This window comes from Pteropus medius, unplaced genomic scaffold (assembly GCF_902729225.1).
Source record: "Pteropus medius unplaced genomic scaffold, Ma_sr-lr_union100, whole genome shotgun sequence".
Taxonomy (NCBI): Eukaryota; Metazoa; Chordata; class Mammalia; order Chiroptera; family Pteropodidae; genus Pteropus; species Pteropus medius.
In genome coordinates, this window is record NW_024347790.1 from 1937591 (window position 1) to 1965568 (window position 27978).

The window sequence follows — 27978 nt, forward strand, 5'->3', positions numbered from 1 at the left end:
GATGCTCGCCCAGGGCAACAGTTTCAGTCTGGGCATACTGCTGACACATTCTTTATGAGAGTAGTTAAAACGCCAAGTTAGAGCATGTGAGACTGAAACTGTCCTCAACCGTAGAGCTTAACATTAAACACCATCTCCTCACCGCAGGTACCAAAGGGATCCAGGTTTTCTGGGACACTTTCAGATGTTACTCCTTGCCCTGCCCAGAAATGCGAGCCTCGTTCTGGAAGGGCTCACTCTGGTCGTGATTAGAGATCAGACAATGACCACGCCTTCAGGAGACAGATAACATTCTTCTGAAAACAGTACCAGAGTGTTGAGGTACATGTTGTCATCAACAACAGACCCACATTTTTAACATTTTATCGAGTGCTTACTCTATGCAGGCACGTTGCTAAGGCACTAGCTGTGTTCCTGGAGAACTCTATGAAGTGTGTAACCATTATTATGCCCATTTTACGGATAAAACTAATCAACTGCAGACCCAGAAGGTGGGCTCGAGCAGTCTGACTCCAGAGGCTGCCAAGTCACCCCACCTCTCTACTCAAAGAAACTGGGCGGGGGAAAGTCACTCACTTGACAGAAGTTACTCAGAGACAGAGCAGAGGACGTGGCCTTGGCCATGCAGCTAATAAGACAGTGTATTATTTAAGACCCGGGGACGGGACTCCAGGAAGACACATGTAACCCAGAATGAAATATACCACAGGGGAGGAATCTACTGCTGCTCCGTGACAAGTGACATGAAATGCAGAACCACAGTATGGACCACAGAACTCTGAAAACAGGATGCAGGCCCACTTTCCCGGGCATGCGATCCCCCCTGCCCCCACCCACCGGCCACCCTTCTCTGGCATTCCTTCACCTGTGGTCATGACCTTGTTGCATAGTGCTCCATTTGCTTTATTTAAAAAAAAAAAAAAAGCGGGGTCATGGAAGTTGTGACCTGACACCCCACCCCACCCAAATCGAAAGATAGGGTGGGTGGGGATGGAGGAAGAAGAAAAAGCTCAGCCCAACCGACCCGCACGTCTACTTGCCAACATCAGCCGCCACGAAGAGAGGGCAAAGGGTCACACTGAAAGGCAGCAACAAGAAGAAAGGAAAATGCAAACGCACAAGACCCTCCACTCGCTGGAGGCTCTTCTGTGTTTGGACGTGGCCGGGCGTTATCACAAGGATCCAGGGTCTGGGGACACAACACAAAACATAAGACAATGCTTTCCCCTAAAAGGATCGGTTGTTATTGGGGTGTGTGTGTGTGTGTGTGTGTGTGTGTGTGTGTGTTTCAAGACAAGTTCTTGAGGAGAGTTTTAAGCTCAGGAAACATGGGACTAAAACGATACAAAAACGGAAGTCAACGATGCCTTCTAAAAGGACCTCCCAGCTACTCCTGCACGTCTCAGATGCTGACACTGAGTATGAAACGAAGTCTGAAGAGGCCAAGCCCTCTTTATGTGCTTTGTGACTTTATGACTGAAGCCAGCCCAGCCCCATCTAAACAGACAGCAACTCTCAGGGTCCAAATCCAGTCCGTCAGTGTCCCACCCAGAACAGCAGCGGGGACTCAGGAAGAAGCACTGACTCTCCGTAGGACGGGACTGAGACGACACATGTCCCCACCACCCTCAGTTTCCAAGCAGAGGTGGAAAAACGCTGTCCATGATCAAGTGACCACAGAGCAATCCGCGGTGGGGAAGCACATTCCGGGGGCGCCGATGCGTCCTGCCCCTTCATCGCAGGGCCCCTAAGCTCTCCGAGTCTTTCACTCCATTTCAGCACGACGAAGCAGTCTCAGTGCACGACAGAGTCCGTGCGATGCGGGAACCCCAATCGAGACGGTCACGGAAGACCATCAGCTTCCGGCGGCGAATGGAGCTCTTACCAGGAGGGACAGGGAACCCGCGCCGGAAGGAACAAGTCACAACACGTGTGGGTGCGTTACCGGCCCCACCAGGATGGTGACCCCACCCCACCTACTTCCCCTCTCTCACACCCTGATTTCCAGGAACTCAAATGAGACTTCCCCAAACCCTTCTAATCAGGCTAACCAGTAAGGAAGCAAAGTGTCCTCTCCCTCCTGTCTCCCATTCCCCCCGCCACCGGTCCCTGCCACCGAGGTGCTAATCAGGTGGGGCTACGCTACGGCACCCCGGGGAGCCCCAGGCGAGGAGCTGTCTCCTGAGAACCCCAGGAGACAGAGATGCAATTACAGATGCTGCTGGGGCGACGACAATGAAGCTCACGGCACTAGCGGATCCCTGCAAAACAGTCTCCGAAAACGTCCACCGAGAGAAGGAAAACACACTAACAACCGTAATGCGGAATATTCTTCAAAGAGCGGGCAGCCAAGCTCCCCTGACTAGGCAGGTAAGCCTTGGGCTCACCACGGAACCTCAGCTTGGTCAAACCTTTTACTAATATCTTCATTCAGACATACGACCAACGCCTATCTGCAGGCAAGGACATGGACGTAGGATGGCTGTCTTGGTTATCAACCAGACCAGCTCTGGTTGGATGCAGCGTGGGTGAAGGCTCTCCTTCTAATAACTCCTGGACAAGAGAGACACCTAGACCAAACAGGAGGTGAGCCGCCCTGTGAGGACCAGGTAGGCCACTCTCCTGCCATCCACCGCTGATCCTGGGGGCTTGCAGGGTGCCCTCACCCAGCGACCAGCTCCTGTGTTTCCAGGAGGCCACAGACCAACTAATGAACTGGGCAGAAGAACCTGTACTTGGCCTCACTGTGGATTCCTGGTCACTGGTGACCTACTGACCTGATTTTCTCCTCCGCTGGCTCAGATTCCTGACCCACAGCTTCACTCCCACTTCTAATCACACCCGTCTTCTCTCACTTCCATCCTGGCCGCCGAACATGTACCTTCTCCACGGAACATGTTCTGTTTCCAAGAACCCCGCCTGCCCACAGATGCTGAGCCTGCGTTCGCCTTGGCCATTGCTATGAGACAGATGTTTATATCTCCCCCAAACTCATGTGTTGAAGCCCTAATCCCCAACGTGGAGGAGGGGCTAAGGGGGTGATGAGGTCATGAGGGTGGAGCCCTTGTGAATGGATTCGTGCCCTTAGGAGAAGAGACAGAAGATGGTCTCTCTCTGCCACGTGACGGCCACCTGCAAATCAGGAAATGGGTCCTCGTCAGACACCAAATCCATGAACAAGCTGACCTTGGACCTTCCGACTTCCAGAACTGTGAGAAACAAACGCTTGTTCTTTCAGCCACCCACGCTACGGTGTTTGTTACAGCACCCGAGCTGACCACGACGGCCATCCGTTCCTTTGAGCCCAGCGGTCTCTCCCCACCTCTCCAATCAGGCCCCGGAGCTCCAGCTCTGGCCCGTCGCCTTCCGCTTCCTATCCGGCCCCCTGTTCCATCTCTGCCTGTGGGACAGGCTCAGCACTTCGGCAGCGGAGGCCCAAGGCTGGTGCAGGCGAAGCGGACACTCGTCCCAACTAGGACAGCCTCTCACCCGAGCCCTCACGGAACAGAGCCGTTTTGTTCCACCGGGCGCGTGAAATCGGTCACGTCTGACATCTGACCCAGACGCCCGTCACGGGGGCAGCACACACAGTGGGGACACCAGCTTCGTTAAGTTATGTGCGGGCACTGGGCTAGGCGCTTCGCCTGTATTACTTGCCTAAATTCACATCACAGAGATGAGAAAACTTGAACTCCGAGAGGTAAAAGAGCCTACCACACACCACCAGGTCCATCTAAAATAAGCTTCGTGTTCTTTCCAGCATGCCAATGTTCGAACTAATAAACGACAACAAACACTGGAAAAGGCTTTGCGGGGCATGGTAATGTGAGAAGCATCCTTCCACAATCATGGAAAGAACTCATATTTATTTAGAGAAATAGATGCTCATATATTTACTTATTTAGAAAGAAATCATATCAAAATGTGAACAGACGATGGTCAGCAGAGATAGTTCTCATACCTTTAAATAAATACCTAGGCTTTTGTTTATGGTATGAATAACTAATGTTTTTAACATGTCCCAGAACAAGAATTAAGAACATACAACAACAAAAAAAAGAGACAGTTTTTTAAGATGACAGATTTTTTTTTTAATCACTATTATTTTTCTGCATTAAAATCATCACCATCATCCCAGTACCTAGGAATTTTTGGATTTTGTTTTTATCCTTTTGCGGGGGCAAGTGCCAGCACATAGGGGAGGCAGGGTGAGCCAAAGCAGGGGAGCAAAGGAAACTGAACCGAATTAGAAATCAGAAGAGACTTCTAGCTCTAGATGTGCCGTGAGGAGCTTCGTAAGAGCTGGTTTCATCAGCATCCCTGAGCTCCAGCTTCCCCTGTGAAATCCGAGAGCTCCGTGTTGGATGAGGCTTCAGCCCCCACTCAATCTTACGAGTGCCGTGAACACAACGGCACGGTCTGGTGGCTAGAGCGACCCACCAGCAAAACAGTGGGGTGTGTATTTAAAGAGGGCTAGCAAATGAATCATCTGTCTGTAAAAAAAAAAAAATAATTTATCTCCATTTAAAAAGTCATGTTATACTACAGGATGTTTGTAGAGAGAACGCCTTACAATTATTCTGAAGAGGCTATAAATAGGCAGTATTTGAAATTAGTCAGCTATGAAGCACATGTATGCAACATGTCCCAGACTGCGTGTGCAAGCTGTTTTATTTCTGACACAAATGGGGAGGGGGAGAAAAAGAGTCTTGGTACATCCAGTCATTACGATTTCAGCTGTAAGTATGAAACAGGAAGCTCATGAAGAACTGCAATTTAAAAGCATTTAAAACAAACAAAAAACCTACTTGGGGCATATGCATGGACAGCTGCAAAGCCAACTGTGTTTTATTGCAAGTCGTTTGAAGTCACCAGTGGACCAGGGTACAGGAGACGTCCAAGTGGACATTCCCTGGGTCCTGACCAGGGTCCCCACATTTCCCCCTCTCTCTCTGTGTACTCACCTGACACAGATCACAGAGTCTAATAACCACCTCTGTGGGACGCGCATCAGGCTCTGTGTGGGCAGAGAAAAAGGTGAAGCCACCAGTCATAGGAACGAGAGGCTGACTGCTCAGAAAACCAACACCAGACGCCTTCTGCTTTCAGAGGGCTGACTTCTCACGTCCACGGCTCCCCGCCCATCACCCTTCGCGTACCTGCTCCCCAAAACAGCCTCATGAAACCTCTGCCACAGCACACTGCCTGGATGAGACTGAGAAGCGGGGAGAGGAGAAGAAAATGAGGATCCCGTGTATGAAACTTTTGCTTTCCAGACCACGGGTCAGTTCCTTGGAGATGCTTTCAACATTTAAAGGATCGGCATGGATTTTTTTTTTTTAAAGAAAGACCAAAGGAATTACTTTTTTTAAGCTTTAGGTTGGCACAGTGTACTTATGGAAAGAAAAGAAGCCATCAGTTCGAATCTAGCTAGACATCTTTCAAGAGTCCTGAACCGTCTATCACCCGAAATCCCTTTTAAATGCCAAGAAGCCAAACAAAATGACTAATTAGTTAAATATCTATCATACCCAGTGTGTCACTTTCCAGTAAAGCACTTATTTACAAGAAATTCGAGCTAACGAGTTTAATACAGATCTTTAAAGGATACGGAAGGCCCTGGAGAGGCAATGTTTGTGGACTGTTAGGAGTCGGGCATTCTTTTAATAAGGAATAATAAAGTTTTTAAAAATAATAGTAATAAAAAGGAAGGAGGGAAAGAAGGGGTGAAGAGAAAGGCAGTGGCGTAGAGTGGCTAAGCGCACACTGTTCGTAGTGAGTGTATCTGGATTCTGTGTGATCCTGGATAAGTCCCTATGCCTCAGCGTCCTCCTCAGTAAAATAAAGTCAGTTACAGTCCTACATCACAAAATGAGAATGAGAAAAACGATGCACGTAAAGCATTTAGCCTGTGCGTAAGACACACTCAAGTACTGGTGACTGCAATTCTGGAATGAGTTTTAGTTCCAACTCTACTCACAATCGGCTGTGTGGTCTTGGGTAAGCTAGTTACCGCATCCGAGTGTTGGCTTATTTACCAAAAAACGAGGAATCTACGTTAGGTGGTCTCTATGGCTTCTCTAAGCGCAAACCCTCTGTGACAATGCAATGTAGTTTAGAATTTTTTAATTCTTTTTGATTCCTGGTTTTCAGACCTTTTTTATGACTTATTGATCATGGCCACGACTTCTCTGATGTAAGTGCGTGGTTGCAAGCACAACTGCTAATACTGCCTGCAGGAATCCTAGAAGCTGCTTTATGACGATCCTTTTCACAGTGTGGCTTCCAGGAACACATTGGGCAAAAGGAAGGCCTGCTTATGATAAAAAAAAGAAGAGTCAATTTATCTCCATTTCGGTGGTCCCCACATGCTAAAGCTGTCCCCAAATTGGATGGCTGGTGTAGTACTTCCGAGAGCCGCCTATATAAATTAAATTCATTTGCTATCACCACCCTCCTTGAAAAGGAACTCTCGATTACTTCCTGCTGGAAACACTCAATAATCTACCCTTTCCAATCTTAACAATGAAGGCAGAGTCGCCGCCAGAGGTCCACTTCTCTCCTCTTGGGGGAACAGAAACCAAACTATTTTAGATTTACCATTCTTTGCCTGTATTTCTACACTCATCGATGACTTATTTTTTTCCTTTTATAAGGAAAGAAGGTGTATAAATGTCCTTATATGCCAGGAAATGTTAAATAATTACTGAAAGAGATAACCTGTTATGGTCTGCAGCATCGCGTGGAATTCTATCCACCTCATAAACCCATGTCCTAATCATCTCTTAATTTAGGTGGGGGCCAGCCACCCAAGTTATGTAAGCAATGGAATAAGCATAAAGAGACAGAAGTTAACGTTGCTGCTAAACGAGACTTGCAATAACAGTAACCTAACACAGATAATATTCGTCAAAGACTGTGCAAATGGTATTTAGCTCTAATGATAGGAAGTAGTCTCAATGCCTGTAGAAAACCAGGCCAATTGTCGCTTCTCTATTAATTCTCTAGAGCAGCGGTCCCCAACCTTGTTGGCACCAGGGACCAGTGCTCCTATGAGAATCTAATGCCTGATGATCTGAGGTGGAGCCGAGGCGGTGATGCTGGTGCTGGGGAGTGGGGAGCTTCCACTCACTCGCCCGCCGCTCACCTCCAGCTGTGTGGCCTGGTTCCTAACAGGCCACAGACCAGTACCATCCACGACCCAGGAGTTCGGGACCTCTGCCCTAGATGTAACTTGGGGAAGTCACATCAACGTTGACAGTTTCTCTGACACCTTGGCCAGTTTAAATCTCATCTCAACTCTACCAACATGCTCATTAAGAGAGACGAATCCACAACTTCTAATGAAATAATTACTTCGGGCAATAGTCCTCAATGAATGCTGGCAGACACTGGGAGAAATGTGGGCGAGGAAATTCACAACGGAAGGAGCAAGCTGCCTCCCCCATGAACCCAAAGATCAACCTCAACACCACTACAAGGGGGACAACCAGACATTTCCCAGAGATGATGCAGCGTGAAGTACACAATATCACCCCTAACTAATCTTGCCCAAAAAGCTGGACCGGAATCTAATCAAGCTTTAGTGCTAACTTCCTGTTTACAGAAATGCAGAGACTGGTGGAACAGGTTTAAAGAGAAAACTATCAACCGAGTCCAGAATGGGGGACATTCTACAAGACAACTGACCTGATTCTCCAACAAATCAATAGCACGGGAAGAAAAGTGTGAGGAAGGGAGAGACCACCAGGAGTCAAGAAGCTTCCAGGGCTGCAGCAATCAAACGCCCTGTGTGGGCCTTGCTCAGATCCTGGTCTGAAAAAACCAACTGTAACAAGACATCCGTAAGCTAAGGGAGGTGAAATCAACGCGGGGGAAATGGGGCGTTCTACAGATATCCGGGTTTCCCGCAGCCCTGACATCCGCGGTTCTGGACCTGCGCGTTCGGCCGCTCCCCAGGTGAAAAGGCAGCGCCCATCGGCGGAAACTGGGTCGCGCCCCTGCACAGGAAGGGGAGGCTCTCAGCTGAGAAGAGTCAGAGGAACCGCGGTTGGCAGAACAAGAGGCCGTTTGGGGTCTATCTAGAGGAACTTTACAGGTTCCTCTCTCGGCAATTTTTGCCAATAGGTTTCTAGCAGCCCGGAGCTTCATCTGAAATCCATTCATGTAAAAAGCATAAAAACCACTGCTCCGAGCAGGTGAATGAGCACTTGAGCGTGCAGGGTACCTAGTAAATGGGAGAGAAGAAAAAGAGATAGACGATGCGAAGTGCAATGTCGATTTTGCATTCTTGAGTGCTGCTCCAGCCCAGCGCCTGGACTCCCTGGGGCGTTTCATCTTGCTTAGTTTTTTGTCTATCTTTTATTTTTACATACAATTGAGGCGTAACCTAAAGGGCACACATCTTACATACACAGCTCCATTAATTTTTACCTCCTGCAATGACAATTTCATTTGGTTTGGCTTTCCAGTATAGCATCCCCTGTCCTCGAGGCTAGTGCCAGTCACGAGCAGGCCGGGAATGCAAAGAGAAACACGTCAGACCTGCCCCCAACTTCTGGGCCCTACATGCTGGTGGCCTGCCCAGCTGTCCAGCCGGGCCACAAAGAGTAAAATTAAGCAGAGTCCGATGGCAACTAAAGATACGGCTTCTGCAGTGTACTTCTGAAGTCTCTGCCTCTGCCCCCAGTTCCTACCTTCTCAAAGCTGCTAGGTCAGGTCGTAGGGTTTTTAACTTGCTGCTCCGGGAACTGCCCAATGGGCTTGGAACAATGGCTGTCCCCTTGCACCAATTTCAAAGGCCTGAGATGTCACTAGTTAATCTTTTAAAACATAGCAGACTGCCCTGTGGTTCTAACCATATAGAGAGATTAACAAAGATTCGAAGGAAATCTTTTTAGGTCAAAATTTAATACTGTTAATTTTTTACTCTTAAAATCAGCTATTCTAAAATAAAAAGCCACTTTCTTTTTTATTTGCTATTTTGAACTAAGAAACTGGGACTATAATTAAAAATCTCTAAAAACGAAAGATGTGCTACACCTCTAAGAGTTAGTTTAATGATGCCATAATTCTATTTTAGAGTTAGAAAGCTGTGATACCAGTAAAAAGTGTCTGACCAGAGACCGAGAGTGAAATCCTGGAGTGAAATCAGCCCTTATTCCAAAGAGGCTAAAATTATATAACTCGCTTTTACCAAATTACTTGATAATCTTTTTAAAATATAGACTGGAAGATCTGAGGTGTTTAAAATCTTTTCAGAATGTTCAGATATTTATGCTAAACAAAGTATTCTTCCGCAACGGGAAAAATGAAATCTTCTGGTATGGATTACATGGGAACAGGGAAAAATACTTTTTAAATACAGAATTATTAGAGGAGAAAATACGTTCGTATAAAATATATAAACATCATGAAAAAATGCATGATGCATAATTAAATTCCATCCATTAATAAGGCAATAGCCTTGGGACACTTCATACCAAAAAAATGGCATTTCTGGTCAATATAATGTTTAAAATACAACTCCGGCGCACAAAATGACATAGTTGTGTGTTTTTTATTTGGCACCACGCTCACACTATGCCTGAGAAAACTATTTCACAAATGGATCACTTTAAGACACTAAAATTTCCACAGAGTAATGGCAAAATAAAAATGCAATACAAATATTCTCCTTCGAACAACAATTATAGGTTTACCTGGCAAACGGATTATTCCAACTGGGATTCCAAGCCCTTCCCGAAGACAAAAAGAGCAAGTTTTATACACAGAGTTACGGGAACACAGAGAGAAAGCCCAAGTCTGATCCTGGCTCTATAACCTGGAGCGAGCTTTTTAGCCTCTCCACGCTGGTAATGGTGTCACAGAATCGCTTGGAAGGCCACAGAAGATATGAATGAAACAATGCCGGACATATCAGTAAGTGCTCAGTAAATGCTGTTGTTTTCACCAGCATCTAAAGCCCGTCTCGGTGGGAGTTTTTGCGTTCAGCCCAGAGTACCGCTTTCTGACAAAGGCAAAGGGAATGTTCCTTGAAAGTGCAACAATGGATGAACCTCGAAAACATTCTGCGAAATGAACAAAGCCGGACACGAAAGGCCACAGACTGTATGATTCTCTCATGTTGTATGTGAAATTTCTAGAAAGGGTAAAACTCAAGAGCCCGGAAGAAAGATTAGCAGTTGCCCCAAACTAGGGATGGGAAGAGGAGCTGACCGCAGAGTCTAAGACTGGACTGGGGTGATGGCTGTTCAACTGCACGAATTCACTGACAATAACGAAACTGTACACTTGGAATGGGTGGGCTGTACGAGATGTAAATTACACCTCAGGACGGCTGCACTGAAAACAGAGAGACGTGTTTCGAAAGTGTCTGCACAGGTATTTTCAGCCCAATCTGTTATGAGAGCTGGTTCAGATCTTTTCCAGAGTATAGCAAAAACGGTTGAGAACACCAGGCGTGGACAAGGACCGGACCTGGCCCTAACCCTGACCCAGCTTCTCCCTGGGGCAGGCTCTTTACCTCCCCCTGCCCTGCCCCCGGTTTCCACATCTATGAAATGGGAAACAGCACGAACATCAGAGGCTGCCTTGAGCATTACACGCCCCCCCCGGGGTTCCCATGTCAACAAGCAGCACCACCTTCACCCAGATGCTGCGGCAAAAGATGTAAGCGTCACTCCCGACTCCGTTCCCTCTCACATGTTAGCTCCACCAGGAGACTGAAGAAGGTCCCGGCTTCCAAATGTACCAGGCATCCAGTCGCTTCTCACCAGCGCCATCCTAGTCATGGCAACATCCCCAGGGACTCACAAAAGCCCCCCACAGGTCGCCCGGCTTCCATTCTGGCCCCGTACGCAGTTCCAGCTGCCAGCCAGGCCAGAGGGGTATGGACAAACCACAAGTCCCGTCTGATCTCTAACAGCCCCTACTCAGAACCCCCGCCCCCCACGGTTTCCCCACGGGCTGAGTCCAGATCATGGGCGACAGGCCCCACGTGACCCGGCACCCATTCGGACACCCTAGCCTGCACCCCAGCTCCATCCTCACAGGCCCTCTTGACCCTCCTTCGAGATAGAGCCTCCCACCCCAGGCCACTATTTTGCACTTGCCTCTGCACAGACAGAGATGGGAGCGAGGCTCAGCCCCTGCTGCATTCAGAGAGCAAATTCTCCTCTTCGGAAGGGCCTCGCTCCATTATAACATCGCCTCCTCTCCCGCTAGACGCCACGTGGCCTGATTTATGGCTCTTACAGCACAGACACCACCTGGAGTCATATTACCTATGGATTTATTTACACTATCCTCCCATGAATGTAAACTCCACGTCGGCAGGGCTTCTGCCAGTCCCACCTACCGCCCCATCCACACGCCCGTCTGGCACAGTGCCCGGCATGTAGGAAAGTTCACTAACTACTTGGCCGAATGAAGGAAGGAATCTCATAAAGCACTGAGCACAGCATGGGCCTGGCAGGAAGAGCTCAAGAACTGTTAGTTGATAATAATAAAAATAATACTATTACATTTATTATTATATTTCCCAGACAAGAATATGGAAGTCCTTCTAGGTTAACTGACTAACCCAGCCAGAATCCCGAGTCCCTAAGACATGTCCATTCCATGAGCACAGAATAACTGATGTTCCCACCACAGCAGGAACCTAACGGGTGACGTGGCCAATTCTCCTTACCACTCTGCGCCCTGCCTCCTGTCACCTTCAAAGAATCACCCCTATCCTACAGGGGTGGCCTGCATGCCATTAAATCCTGGGGCAATCCCGCGCATGACAACTCCACTGGTTATAAAGGATGCAAGCTTTCATCTCACCCTCAAGACACTCTAAGAGGTAGGCAAGTGTGATCATCTCCTTTTTACAGATGAAGAAACAGAGAAACAAATACTCTGCTCAAAAATGACATACTAATTAATGGTGAGCTTGGGCCTAGGATTCTGAAAATGTAAAAAGACTAGGCCTCTCTCTTTCCAACTCACCATACTACTCTGGGCATCCATTTAAAAAGGAAAGGGAAAAATAAAAAATAAAAATAACTTAAAAAAAAAAGAAAAGGAAAAAAAGTATCCTGACCACAGCTTTGCCTATTATAAATGACAATAAATTACAAGGGAAAAGAATATTATAAAGGAAATCCCTCTACACATCCATATCCACAATGACATTCTTAACTTCCCCTAGGACATAGGAATTTTAATGTCTACATTAGACATTCAGAAATAACTTCTGATTATGTATACGGCAGGAGTTTATGATTGTACAGTTTTTATAATCTCATTAGCATGCATCAGGCCCAGAGGCCCGAAAATCCTGGATAAAATGCGAGTTTTGACTTTACCTCTCACAGTGTGCTGTTTCATGTATTAATAACAACACAGAGAAGTTTACAGCACAGTGTCATAGCCCTCTCTCCTATACTCTCTATTGTGACAAAACTTGTGTCCTAGAATAGAATAAAACACGCCATTTCCAATATCAAAGCCAGGACACCTTTACGACGCCGGCTGAGGAGAGAAGGGAGGGAGTCCCCAGCTCCCCACGTGTCCCTCATCAGCATCTTGGCACCACTGCTACTAGGTCACTAAAAGTTTGAGTTAAAAGCCATGGGCAATGGCTTAACTAAATGCCATGGCTGGCTGTGTCGGGGACTATGTGCCCGGGGCTTCGTGACCTTGCATTTGCCCTCACGATGCTGTAGGAGACAGATCTCACGAAGTTCAGCTCACAGACGAGAGCACGAGCACTGCCACGGGTTCTGTGACTCGCTCAAAGTCACAGTGCCGGCGCCTGGACCCTAACTCGGACGTGTCTGGCTTCAAAGTTCCAAATCGTGTCCCTATGCCACATTAAGAAATGTGCCCCATTCCCACCTCTCTAGAGCAGGGCTGTACCCCGGAGACGTTCCAGTGTGACATAAGTCAGCACTGACTACAAAAAGGACAACAGAGGATGAGGTGACAAGATCCTCCAGACTATACACACCTATAACCGGCCAGGATGCGGACGGCTGGTCTACCTGCATTTTTTCTATCTTATTTTTGGAGACGTTCCAACACATACTCAACCCAGAAGGCTGCCGAGCCTCAGCATTGCCCCCTTAAGACATCCCAGGCTGCTAAGGATGTGTGACTCAAGAGCACAACCAGGAACAGCACTGCAGATAGCCCAGAGGCTCCTGCCATTTCGCGGCCTGTAAAGGGGGGCTTTTCTTCACACCCCGGGGCCCCAAGGTCTCGCTGTGTGTATAGAACATTACTGTCACCAAACCATGCCTCTGTCCCGCTGCCCCATGCACAGATGACGCTGGAGCACAGGCGATGGAGACCACTCTGCGCCAGCTGCACCCTACATGACAGACGAGCTCACCTAGGGTTAAACTTTCGCTCCGTTTTTCTGCCTCTCTCCTGGTTTCCCTCTTACAGCTCACCCGAGTTTGAAATATATTCTTCAAGATGCCTTCCCACAATTTCCCCACAAACCTGTGTCAAACCTTCTCATTTGCAGCAGAACCTCCGGTGGGCACAGAGGTGGTTAGTCCCCTGCTGCCTAACACTGGCCCTCAGCTTCTGGGGATCCCTCAGACCAGCTGAGGACTCGAGGTTTACGTTCAGCGAGAGCAGTGAAACAAACCGTAGTTCCCCAGCCCCTCCTCTAGACAACACCTGGTCAGCAAGGTCCCACCACCTCGCTCTTACTGACAGGCCCTGGGCAAACCTGCTCCTTTCCCCACACCTCCTCCCACCTGGCCTTCACCTCACAGTCGGAAACCGAATCTGCAGCCTTAGCTCTGATTTACATCATCCTGTCCAAGATGTCTTAATCCACAAAGTGCTATTTTCCCCTCACAGCTCTTAACAGAACTATCATTAAACAATTTCTGTGTAATTTCCTGCAGTTCTTTAAATATCTCCCTCGCCTGTCTTGCCATGAGGACGAGGACTCCATCGGTCTCGTCGAATGCAGTATACCCATTGCCAGGCTAATGCTGGCACATAAGTGGCTCTCAGTAAATGTTAAGTGAAGGCGTGAATGAAAAGCAAAGCTTCCCCAATTGGCCGAGAACCAGCCCCTTGCCTATTTACTAGGACTAAATGGCAACCTAAGCCATTGACCGACAGGGTACTGGAATCAATAACATTGAATGCGTACAAGCATGGATGCCTTTTGGCTGAGTTTTTGAGTACTTAGCGTAAGGAAAAGTTGGGATGGATAAGGCCCAGCACCTTCTGTGCTAGAAAGCAAAAGGGGAGAAAAATGTTTTGCTTCAAGAAGGAAAAGCAAAAACAGGTCTAGATTAGATAAAGAAATCACACAAATGCAGAGAAGTCTCAGAGGGTCACCCCAGCACGACACGGCCCTGTGCTGCCCACAGCCTGCTCACTGGCAGGGCAGCCTTCCCCACACGACACATGCCCAAAGTGAGATGCCAAGTAGGTCGGTGCCCCAGCTACTTTCTCCAGACTTAAAGAGGGGTGTCGACTCACCCAAGATATCTGGGGACATCCACAAACCCTGGAATCTAGATTGCAATTAACCAAACTTCCTGACCCACTTTCTCAAAACACTTACAGAGGATTCTGGAGAGAGGGGCAGACAGGACACTAACAAGAAGCCGTATTAATAACCTATCACGTTGCTTCTTATTGCAGAAAAGTCTTCCACCCCTTGACCACCTCCAAAGTTAATCAGTAAAACTCTCTTCCACCTTTCCTTGTGATATTTTAAACAATTAAGAAATCGAAGGAAGGGAGGCAAGGAGGGGAGGAGGGAGAAAGGGCAGTAACCATACCACTACAGTTGAGGAACATTTCTAACAATGCTTCTCTCAAGCATAAACTGGAATGGAATCTCCAGTCCAAGGGACAGGAGGCTGGCCATCACAAACAGCCATAAGAAGGCCATCGCACTGGACAATGACCAAACTTTTTCTCTTCTCTGAGAGACATTACAGAAAAAGAAGAGTAAAGCTACTGGACTCTGACCTCAGGTCCAGTTTGGCTATGCAGCTAACACTGCCCGAGGCCATACATAGGAGGGTTGAAAAATAAGACATTCCAATTCCGGTATTTCCTCTTTGAGTTTCTTTTGACTTTTGTATGTAGAAACATACCATTATTTCGGAAGGAATGCTGATCACTACAGCAGACTACACACTTCACACAGCTGCTTACAGGTCACCACTGCATTGTAAAAGCACCCCAAGTGTGCACGCAGGTTAAGAAGCCCCAAGTTAGGGCCGGGAACAAAGATTGCACCTGACAGTACGTAACCACCACTTCCTCCCTTGATTTCTTCTAACTTCAAAAAGTATTGCATCATCCTAACGATGTATCTACTTCTAAACAGTTGTCTCCAAAACGTCTTTCTACTTGGCATACTGGAGAAGTGAAAGGTCCGAAAATTTTACAAGCGTAACATAAAAATATGTGACGACAAAAGCATTCAGTGGCTAAATCTGTGGTTGAACAATGGGTTTTTGGGGGTTTGGTTTTTCCCCCCACAAAACACACACCATCAAAACTACTCACGACTCACAGAAATGCCTCTTATTTTCTTTCTCAATGCAAAGTTGAACAGAAGCATGCACCCAGCTATAAAACCACTGCTATTCCTTGTTCCACAAAAAAGGGTGTCTTTCTAACATTTTCTTATGAATCTCAGAATATTACTTTTTAAATATTTTAAAAGCTAAAAGATTGACTTTTATTTAAAAACAGTCAATCCCAAAGTACTGCTGAAATCCAAATATAGTCCATAAAATGTCTGTCAGTCTATTCTTCCCAATTAAGTGGAACCTGCATTGTTTTTCCTTTCTTCCCTTCCCCTTCTGTTAAAGTGGTCATTTTCAAGGATATAAGAAACTACATTTCAAACAACTTGTTGGCATTAATCTGTGCGAAAGTAGCAAACCACTACTGTCAAACTATGATTATTGGGTATATTTTAGTCTGATGTGACTGGTAAAGATGAAGAATCAGTAACTCCCTCATTTATTCATACACACGCGCGCGCACACACACACAGTAGGGTTGCCAAGCCACAAATCAAGCAAAGATGCCTTCATCCTCAGGGTATGTTTGGGTAGTTGAGTGCATGAGTGACTCTTCCTTTCTATATTTTTTCAATGTTTTATTAAATATACATAATTTTATACTTAAAAGTTTTAAATCTGAAACTACTAGCACTAAGAAATCTTTTCTAGACAGGCTTCCCAGATACTATTTCAACTCAAAACATGGGCAGTTAAAATCTCCAAAGAGATAAGAGAGGGAACATGGCCAAAGGAGAAAACCAATGTATCTGTTAGCGAGAAAGCCGTAAGTTTTAAGAATGGAAAGTCTAACAGGCTTCATCTTGTTTTTCTGTACCTCCCTTGACTATCACTCATTCTAATCAAGAAGGAAGTTTACTCTACTGGCACAAACTACAGGGGGAAGGAAGGGAAAGGTACCTTGATGCAGAGATTAAGATGTGCAGTTTATCCTCTCAAGAGGATTCCTGTTCACCTTTTAGAAGGGGCTTTACCATCCCCTATACAGCATGTTAAAACTTAGCCACCCGCGCCCTTGCCATCGCTGAGGGACCTGAAGATGCTTGGGGAAAACTGGGGAGCAAATTTTTAGGACTTCTTGGGTGCTGAAGCCACCTAAGATACTGGGTTCACTGGAGCAGAAGGAGCGGAGAAGTGTCAAAACGGAAAAGTTACTCACATACTATTTGGAAGCAGTGCCACTGTCACCTTTAAACCAGCGGGGCAAACCCCCCGCGGCCCCTCCTTTGTCTGCCCAGGCGGCGCCTCGGTCGGGCCCCGGAGCCCGCGTCCGGCCGCCCCGGGCGCGCCCGGGCAGCGAGGGGCGAGCTGGGCGTCCAGGGCTCGGCATCCGGCCGCGTGCGGCGCACCCGGCGGCCAGCGCATCCCCGCTCCAGGCGGGGTCTCTCCATTTTCAGGGCCAAGGAAGCAACAATAAGCCGAGCGGAGAGGCAGCGCGGCTCCCCTCCCTTGCGGCACCCCGCGCCTCCCCCGCGACCCTCGGGCTCGGGGCTACGGTGCCGGGCCCCCGCCACGCCCCGGTCCTGCGCCCTCCCCGGGCACGACGAGGGGTGCCTGGCGCGCCCCGCACTCCCACCGCCCTGCGCGTCGCCCTCTCGAGCCCGCAGCGACCCCCGCCTCACCGTCCGCACCGCGGGGAGGGGACGACCGATGGCCCGGCCCACGCGGGGGGTCCCTGGGGCCTGGGGTCGCGGCCAGGCGGGGGCCGCACGGTCTCCGCGGCGGGCACCCCGCCTCCCCCGAGCTCGCAGTCTTTGTGTGCAAAGTAAGTGCAGGAGGCGAACCCACCTCGGCGCGCGCACAAAGGCGCGCGGCGCCCTCCCCGGCGCTGGCTGCGGGCGGCTGCGGCGGCGCCCAGCGGCCCGGCGGCTCAAGGCGGCCCGGCGGCGGCGCAGGCGGCGGCTCCCGGGGCGGCTGCGGCCGGGCGGACGCGACGCGGCTCTTTCACACCCCGCGGCCCCGCGCGTCCGAATTAAGCGGCGGGGCGGGCCGGGGGCGGGACCTCGGCCGCTTCGCCCCGCCCCGGCCCCGCCCCGGCCCCGCCCCGGCCCCGCCCCGCCGCGCTGGCCTCGGGCTCGGGCTCGGGCTCCGGCTCCGGGCTCCCGGCCCTGCGACCTGCGTGGACTGCGCTCCGCGACGCGGGAGCTCGGAGGAAAGTCGGGAATTTGGTTCCGGGAGGTTTTCCTTCTGTTAACTTTAGTGTGATTGGCTTCTGAAACTCTCGAAAGAGAAGGAATGTTGGAAGAAAAAACCTCAGTCACCAGATGAGAGAGAGAAATGGGGGAAATCGAAGGTGGCTAGTGGGTGTCTGGCATCCATCTCCACTCCACGTCTGTGACGCTCAGAGATGACTCTTCCCATTGGAATCCTGCCAGTAGGTCACGGAAGAAAACTCAGAAGGAATCAGGGAAGGAAAAGAGAACAGATTTGCTGTAATTGTACAAATTTCAAGCAGGAGATTAAAGAAACCCAGTGACCTGGGAATTTATTCATATTCCTCCCCTCCCTTGCTCATCAAAGGGTAGTTGAAGATTTTAATTTGCGTGCAAGGAAAGGATTTATTGAACTTATTTTTCTCTCTCTGACTCTCTCTTCTCTCTGGTCAGCAGGTTGATGGATTTTAGATGAAAAGCATTTTAAATTTCTTGGAAACAGATAATAAGGGTTTATTTATCGGGACGCTTTTCTGACTAAAACGGCTTAGGTCATGCTCACGCAAAAGTCATATCAATTATGGATTTCGATAAACAAATTACTTAACTCCGAAGAAGCTCTAAAGCCACAGCCCTTTAAGAGCCAGCCACCCCTAAGCCCCTGAGGCCCACTGAGGGGTGGAATCACCAGCCGCAGCATTTAGAGAAGTTCCTTCCCAGCCCAAGAAACTGTCCCATGTGAACCTCATCCATGGATTTCCCACCAGCCTGCCTGACTTCTCCATCCGTGCACTGTGCTGTTTCTAGTCTTGACAATGGGTTCTCCAGTCATCAATTCAAATCCGAGATCCTGCCTAGATTTTCCCCTCACTCCTCACACAGGAGTCAATTGCAAGTCCTGTGCATTCCATAGAATGCCTAGATAGCCCCCATCCCCATGCCACTGACACAGCCGGGGTTGACCTTTGAGGTTGTCACTACACATGGCACTGTTCTCACACACTCTTCCTCCAATCTGCTTCTCCAGTGAACTTTCCAAATGCAGATTGCCGGGGTTCTTCCTCTGCCTAAACCTCTTTAAGGAGGTGCCCAATTCCTACCACATGATCAAGTCTAAGCTCCTTAGTACAGTACCACATGATCAAGTCTAAGCTCCTTAGTACAGTACCCTGAAGGGCAACATGCTTCTTGATATCACCTTGACCACTTCCGTGAGCTCTTCCTACATCCCCAGAACACCTAGGGCTTCAGTTGTCCACAGTGATGTCTGCTAAATGGCCTTGCTCTGTGAATATGAAGACTGCCTGTTACGCTCTTCCCCAGCCTCCCTTCTGCCTAGCATACCTTAACCCCCCAACCCCCACGAGAAACACCTCTCCTCTCAGAAGAACCTGGGGCTCACACTTCCCTCTCCTGCTCAAACTGAATGGACCTTTTCTGTCTCTCCCACTCCTCGTGCAGTCTTATAACTATTGTGCTGTATTGTAAGTATGTGCCCTCCTGGAGCAGAATTCGATATCTTTATATCCTTGTGCTTTACATATGTTCACAGTCTGTCATATAAGGTCATATAAGAAGTGTCAGGGAGTGAATCGTGTCCCCTGCAAATTCATATGCGGAAACCCTAACCCTCAATGTGACTATTTATAGATAGGGCCTTTAAAGAGGTATTTAAGGTTAAATGAGATGATAAGATTGGGGACCTAATCCAGTAGGATTGGTGGCTTTATAAGAAGAGAAAGAGATACCAGAGATCTCTCTCTCTCTCTCTATATTCTCTCTCCTTCCTCCCTCCTCCACACTCTCTCTATCTACACATACAGAGAAGATGCATACCCAAGGCCCAGCTAGAAAGCAGCCATCGGCAAGAAGAGGTCTCCCCAGAAACCAACATGTTGGCACCTTCATCTTGGACTTCTAGCCTCCAGAACTGTAAGAACATAAATGTCTGTTGTTTAAGCCACTGTTATGGCAGCCCAAGCAGACTAACACAAGAAGCATGCATTAAACTCAAGATTCTAATCTTGGAGAAGCACTAGCCCACAAGTGAGCCTATAATGTCCTCCCAAAGCAGCCTAGACAAACTTCTATGATTCCAGGACAGTGGGCAGAGTGTCTGGATGTGATAAATGACCACAAAGCCTTTTCCTTGCCTTCTGAGAGAAATATAAACATGCAGCTTAGTCCATAGTCTAGGGTATAAATGCCTACAGGCTCTCAGCCATGGCCCTTCCCTTTTTATCAGGAATCACAATTTCTTTTAAACCAAAAACAATAAGAGATCAAACATCACTTTGAACTTCTTGAGTCAAAGCTTCATTAAGAGACAGGACGCCAACACCCGTTTATTAAGTCCACTGTTTTGGGGGCTAAATATTTCACATTCTTCAGGAAACTTGGGGAGATTTCGATCTATGTAGGATCAAGTATCCAATTTGCTTTGGGGCTCCTAGGGTCTCTGTGGGTAGATCTCAGAAATAAGAACTTTAAGATTATGGACTACAGAGATATTTATGTTTGTATCCATACCATCTACCAAAAGTGCTTGGAACATAGTGGGTGCATGATAGATGTTTGTCAAATGAATAAGCCTGGATTGTCAGGGCGCAGCTAGACTCCCCAGGGCTATGCCAAGTGACACCAAATTCTCAGCCCAAGTCTGATGTCCTGTAGATTCCAAATTCTGATTGTGGACAGAACTCCAGGAAAGGTCAGGTGAACCAGTGGCCCAGGTACGTAGTACCTGGGTTTCTGCTCCTGGGCTGACATGGTTTATTAGGAGCACAGAGGGCCTTTGCTGACTTGCTTTCTTCAAATACAAGACAAAAAAAAAAAAAAAAAAAAATACTCCTCTGAATGATCCTTTGAGTCACTTTACCCATTATTGGTAGTAAATTCTCTAATCTCACATTAGTGGAAAACATACATAATAATTTTCTATCCTATAACACTTACTTACCCACGAGGTCACTCACAGACTCAGCTTTAACCTCATCCTTAATTTTGGATTTTGAGGGCCTTTTTAATTCATTCCTACAGAAAACTGAAGAAAGCAGAGGTAAATATTTGGAGACATAAATAAAGCACAGCAAATCAATTTGGAACAAGTTATGTTGTTTTTATCTCCTACTTTGGTCATTTTCCCTATGCATAATCTTGAAATTGTTGCTTTATGCCCTAACCAACATCCTGAAGTGCTCCAAAGAGACAGGAAAAACTTAACGAAGCCTTAGAGAAGGCAGATTTATTTTCACGTGTATACTCTTTTGTATCTTAAATTTTACACAGTGTACATGGGCACTTGAATAGATAACCTATTGAAAAAGAAAGTTTTCATTTTAAAATCATACTTTTAAAGTCCTGTTTTTAAATATCTATATCAGTTATTACTGTATAACAAATCGCATCAAAACATAATGCTTGAAATAGGAACGAGTGATCTGCTCATAATGCCGTGGGTTGGCAATTCGGATAAGGCTCAGCTGGGGCAGCTCACTTCTGCTCCATTTGGTCTTAGCTAGGCTCTGCCTTGCATTTGCAGTCAGTTGGGAGGTCGGCCAGGGACCAGCTTGTCCCAGGTGGCCTCAAAGTCCAGATGTTGACTGGAGCCGTCTGCTTGTGTGCTTCAGTTGCCCTTCACATGGCTCTCGGCAGACTCACTGGGACTTCTTCACAGGGCAGCTAGGCCCAAGAGAGTGACAGAGGAAGCTGTAAGCCCCCTCATGATTCTAGCCTTAAGGTCGCTCTGCTGCATTCTATCATTCAAAATATCAGAGAGGCAGCCCAAATCTGAGGTTTGGGGAAATGGACTCTACCCCTTGATGGTAGATGGGGTAGTCACATTACAAAGTGGTAAGATTGGAGGAATTATTGTGGCCATCTTTGCAAATAATCTTCCCCTGAATCTGACCTGTGGAACTACAAAGCGGAGGGTGACCAGGACAGGTGATAACGGTAGTCTCAGGGGAAATCATTGATTATAAACAAGCCCAAAGCCCTTTGCGAGTGAACCTAAAACCCACAACAGATTCAACAAATTGGTTCCGGCCTCATGTCCTAAATTGACAGAGCAAAATAAATACTTGGTTTCTACTACACCCCCCCCCCCCCCTCCACCGCCTCCCCGCTTTGGTTTCAAATAAGAATGAGAGGAGGACAAAAAAAAAAGGAACAACAAAGGCTTTAGGACTCAAGAAGCTTAGGTTGGCCAGGTTCTAAATCGATGTATTAGTTATTTGTTGCTACATAACAAATTACATAGACTTAGCGACTTAAGATAAGACCCATATATTAGCTCATCCTTGCTTTATTCCAGGCACTCCCCTGGCTGGGTGTTCTGCTCAAGGCCCCCAAATTGAAAATCAAGATTCTGGCAGGACTCATGACTTGTCTCATCTAGAGCTCGAGGTCCTGTTGGCTGAATTTAGTTCTTTGTGGTTATAGGACTTATTATCAACTGGGAGCCACTCTCAGCTCCTAAAGGCTGTCCACATACTTTACCACGTGGCCCTCTCCATCATCAGGCCAGCAATGGCACATTAAATCCTTCTGGTGCTTCCAATCTCTGCCTCCCTCCATCTCTGCCTCTACATCCAGATTTAAAGTGTTCATGTGATTAGGTCAAGCCCACTCAGAACCTCTATCTCACAGTCAACTGATTTGAGACCTTCTTTACATCTGCAAAATCCATCCACAGCAGTACCTAGATTATTGTATGATTAAACGATTGCGAGGTGTGTGTATACCAAAGGATAGAAATCTTGGGGCCTATCTTAGAATTCTGCCCACCACACTATCAGGAATATAGATAGACAGACCAAAAGCAGACAGACAGACAGATGTTCCTTAGTATGAAACATATAACGTGAGAGCAGACAGAAAATGGGAGCCTTGGGGAGGTATCACATACAAGCTCATCAGTTACTTAGGTAAATCAGAAGAAGCCAGGCCAAAAAGGAATTCTGATTAGGTAATATCCTGGCTCCCATGCAGCTCAATGGGTAGTAAGTTTTCATTAAATCCTGATGACCTGAATATTTAAAAAACAGAGAAAGACAAATTTAATATGGCACACTAATTTTATCACTTAAATAGCATAATATAATAGCATTTTCTTTATTTTGCTTAACTAGTTTGCACTGTAGTTGCATAATATTAATGCAATGTTCTTTAACCCATGAAGATAATGCTTTTCAATATAGAGACTTATAGAATTCATTTTTGGAAAATTTTTGTGAAAAGATGTATGACTTGCCAAACAAATACAGCATGTATGTACCTTTTAAAATTAGTAGTACTTAGAAAGGATCAAAATGATATACTCAAATCAAAAAGAGGATTACTTTACAAACCGTATATCTAACCAATGTATTGTATACTTAAAACTAATAAAAAATTTTTAAAAGACTGTGCTATAAGCAAGATTTTGAATTGTTACTTTAAAATAGCCTCTTGGCATGAGCATTTGTGGGCAAAAGAATGGAATAATCTCATCAAATATGCTAATAGCACCAATAATAAAAATGAATATTCTCCCCTCTAATAGTTATCAGCTACAAGATGTTTTGCAAACTCACCACCAGAGCTGGAGTTCATCATGTAACTGAACACTGCCATTTCTAGAGTTTAAAGTTTAGGAGTCTTAGTTTCAAAACCTTTAATATATGTGTTGCCTAAAATGCTTAATTTAGTTTTTACAAAACACTTGCTCTGTGTTATTCATAATTTTAAAATCAAAGGTACTCCATAAAATGGTGATTCAAATTTGTAACTAAATATCACCTGAGAATCAAGAGAAACAGCTGTTAGTCACATAAACAACTAGTGAATGATGCAAAGACCTGAGTTTTACGTCTTTTTTCTTTACATAAATCAAAAACCAGAAAAAAAGGATTTCCTGAGCGTCTTCCTGTAGATTAAAACCGAAGTCTTAAAAAGCAAAGAGAGAGTGGAAAACACTCAAACCTTCATCCTGTCAAAAATAATAAGAGATCTTAATAATAGATATTAATGAGTAAACAAACCATCTCTGCATTTAAGGATAATAAAAGTAATTCCTATGTTTCCTAATTCAAATAACTAATATATAAAACAAATGACCAACTCATTGAGAACTTTCTATATTTTGCTCCAACTTTTTTTTTCTTCTTTCTGATATACATTCCAGATACACACAATTCTATTAGCAGGAAGTATCCCTTAAAAACGCTTACATTGGTAATAACTAGTTGAATGCCATTTATACATACTTACTTACCCTTTAAACAATGCAATGAAATAAGTGCATGTGGTAGTGGAAGGAAGACTAGGCCAGGCCAGAAGAGATCCTGGCTCTGCTACCAACTGGGCCTGTGACTTCCGACAAGATCTTTAACTCACTGTAGGCTGTTTCCTCTGGATTTAACCGTTAATGACTCTGTAGCAAGATGTAGATATAGATACAGATATGGATGTGAATTTGGATATAGACACAATCTTCTGTATAAAAATTACATCACTCTAGTATACATATATATGTATATATACATGCATAAACACTAAGGCACATCTATATGAAAATTACGGCACCAAAGGTGTTTCTGTCGCTGTCAGGCCTGGCTGGAAAGGGGGCCTGCTCCAACCATTTTGACTTTATAAGGAAAGTCCAAACTGCAGCTAAAGTTAAATCTCGCCAGAGAAAGTTTGTGTATTAACTTTGCTTAGAGAACTATATCACCCACACCTTTGAAGTGCAAATGATTACTGGGCTTTTCGAGTGATAACATTCTTTGATTCGTTCCACCCAAATTTAACATGAAAGGAAAGTCAACCTAATGTTAGCTTTAGCTGGACAATGTTAATATGAGTACAGATTTACACTTTGTAAGGAAAAAGAGAGAAAGAAGGAATGAGAAAAGGCTAGAGAGTCCTTCCGTGGCAGCTAAAGGCAGTTTGGGGAGATGTTTTATAATCCTACCCATCCCCTCTCAGACAGCCACTGTCCTTGCTCGGAAAGACCTGCCTTGCCCTCACTCCAGCTCGCGCTGATGACCTCCCTCCCTTTGCAAGTCAACAGCTGAGACACAGAGCAGGAAACCATACTTCGACAGGCACCTGCTTTCCCCAAATCATTTCTGTCTGAGACAACTGCTTAAGCCATCTGCTATCATTTACATCAGAGCATAAATGACTACTTAAAAGAATAAAGGAAGGAATGCAAAAATATAATGGAAACTACCTTTTTCTCTAAGACAGATAAAATTGATAATCCTCTGTCCAAAATTCTGAGAGACAGACAAAGACACGCACAGAGAATTAGTAAAATATATATATGTATTAGAAATGAAAATGAAGACATAACTATAGATACTCAAAGGCTAAAAAAGAGAATACGGAAACACTATGAATGATTTATTTGAAAAGTGAGATGAAATGAAAAAAAAACCTAGAAAAAGACAACTTATTACAGCTGACTCAGGATGAAATAGAAAACCCAGAGAGTTCCATAAACTTTCAAGGAACTAAAGCAGCAATTAAAATTTTCTCACAGAATAAGAGGAACCAGTACTGTGGAAACTGATTTTTAAGAATGATTTGCTTGATGAAGAGGGCCAAAGGGGTCAAATATACGGTGACAGAGGAAGACGAGGCTACAGGCGGGGAGCACACGACGCAATAGACAGGGGATGTGTCATAGAACTGTACACTTGAAACTTACATACTGTGGTTAACCGATGTCACCCCAATAAATTTAATTTTTTAAAAAGAATGATTTGCTAATGACAATTCTTAGCTTGGCTAGAGGTATTCTTAATCTTTTTGAGAGACAGTTTATCAGCGTCACTAATGAAAAGCAGGCCTTCTCTTTTCACTCTTAACTTCCCTACTTATCTATATGCCCCGCTTTCAAGAGGACCCCTGACCATCTCGGTCCCACAACTTGAACATAACCTTTACTGCCTCTCTCAGAATCCAGATCCACTGAGGTCACAAAAATGACAGAGCCATTACTCTATCATTTCTCTCAGATCTACGTTTTCCTCTCCACCTCTGTCAAATTCTGCCTGGACCACACATACTTAATCCTCATTGAACAGACATCTACGATACTGCTTTCCTGCCAACGGCGCCTCACAGTAGACATTATCACTAAAGCCACGGCACCAGCAAGCCACATCCACCGAGTCAGTCCAGCACAAACTGTTCAACACGTCCCACCTCGGATCTAGAATGGTGGCTTTTCTTCTATTAAAATTCAAAATTACTTCTTCCTTTAAGAAATGTGTTTCTTAAGTATACAACTACCCCACGATCCCTCTTCTGGTTATATATCCAAAGGAAACGAAATCAGTACCTTGAAGAGATAACTGCACCCCTCATGGTCACTGCAGCATTATTCACAATAGCCAAGACATGGAGACAGCCTAAGCATCTGTCGATGGATGAGTGGATAAAGAAATTGTTATATATATGCATATATATATATATATATATATATATATATATATATGCAATGGACTATTATTCAGCCTTTAAAAAGAAGGAGATCTTGCCATTTGCAACAACATGAATGAACCTGGAGGGCATGATGCTAAATGAAATCAACCAGACACAGAAAGAAAAAAAACTGCATGATATTGCTTATAAGTAGAATCTAAATATGTTGAATACATAGAAGCAGGAGTAGAATGGCTGTTACCAGAGAGCAGAATGACGGTTACTAGGGGCAACTAGGTGACATTGGTCAAAGGGTGCTAAGTGGCAGTTAGGCTGGATGAGTAAGTATGGAGATCTAATGGACAGTACAGGGACTATAGTTAATCATGCTGCACTGAATATTAGAAATTTGCTAAGAGAGTAGATTTAAGGTGCTCTCACCAGACAGAAAAAAAACAGTAACTATGTCAGAAGATGATATGTTAATTAGCTTGGCTGTAGTAATGATTTCACTATGTATATGTAAAATCAGCATATTATATGCTTTAAATATAAGCATTTTTAAATTTTTTTTCAAAAAGGAATGGTTTTCTTTCCCCCCTAAACAGTTGTCCTAAGGAGCCAATGCTAATGAATTAAACCTAGCTGAATATATAGAGGCAGAGGGAATTTATAGAATAATGCATTTCCAAATGAACTATAGTTGCTGATCAGAATTATAACCTGAAGGAAGCACATTACATATCTTCAGAAATAGTAGACTTTTAAGGATTTAGAAAGAGTTGACTCTTAAATGTTATTATTTATGAATAATATCAAAATATATGTCTAGACAATTGTTTCCTAATTAGCTATTTTCTTTGTATGTTTAGGATGAAAATAGATAAGCCAAGTTATGAAGGACTCTGAATATTTCTTCGATGAACTTTTTAATCTACTGTACTACTTTGTAGAATACATTTAATTCGATTTCTGATTTTTCATGTCTTCTCAAAATACAAATGAAGCCTTTAGTAATCTATAAAGTGACATGTTGATCTGCAATTAATGTTCTTTTATCATCCTTATTTATTTTTGAGCAAGTTATGACTCCCAATAATGGGGAAAATCAAATTTCTCATGTTATAGAGAATTCATCAAATAATATAACAAAAAATGCCTTGGAGAACAGCGCCATGCCTTGTGTAAGATAAAGATGGCTTGCTTTGCCAACCAGAAGGGCCGAGTGATACACAGCGATTCGGTCCACAGTCCAACTGATGTGAGTTCGTGTCCTAATATCCCCTGCTTACAAGCTGAGTGACCTTAGCTGAATTATTCAGCTTCTCTAAGACTCAGTTTTCTCATCAGTAAAATGGGGATTTCTTCATTTATTTATTTAACAAGTATTTCTCTAGCACATTCTTTGTTTCAGGCACTGTTCTAGTCCCTGAGAATGCAACAGTGAACAAACAGAAAAGAATCCCTGCTATTATAGGATGTATATTTTAGAAGAGGGAATCAAACAGGAAAAAAAAAAGAAAAGAGGAAGGAAGGAAGGAAGGAAGGAAGGAAGGAAGGAAGGAAGGAAGGAAGGAAGGAAGGAAAGAGAAAAGTAAAATAGAAAAGCTTACAGTATGTCAGATAGCCTTCATTATTACTATGCTTTAGAAAAAAAATAATAAAGCTGAGAATAATACAGGGGATAGAGAGTGGTGGCAGAAATGTGTAATTTTAAATAGGGTGGCAAGGGAAGGTTTCTCTGAGAACGTGACATTGGAGCAAACACCTGAAGGACATGAGGGAGTTCTTTGTGCAGACATCTAAAGGACAAGCTCTCCTGGCAGCTAGAATAGCAAGTGCAG

The 27978-nt window shown here is 45.4% G+C and overlaps 1 protein-coding gene across 2 annotated transcripts in view; it reads right to left on the reverse strand.

The window, feature by feature from the left end:
* FAM107B (family with sequence similarity 107 member B) overlaps positions 1 to 27978 on the reverse strand; it is a 186497-nt gene that overhangs the window by 51959 nt on the left and 106560 nt on the right. The window contains exon 1 of one of the 2 annotated variants that reach the window (XM_039877425.1): positions 17355 to 17406. The exons of the other annotated variant lie outside the window; for it this stretch is intronic. The gene's annotated coding sequence lies outside the window, so the exon portion shown is untranslated. Of the gene's footprint in view, positions 1 to 17354; positions 17407 to 27978 lie in introns of those variants that run through there. 2 annotated transcript variants of the gene reach the window in all.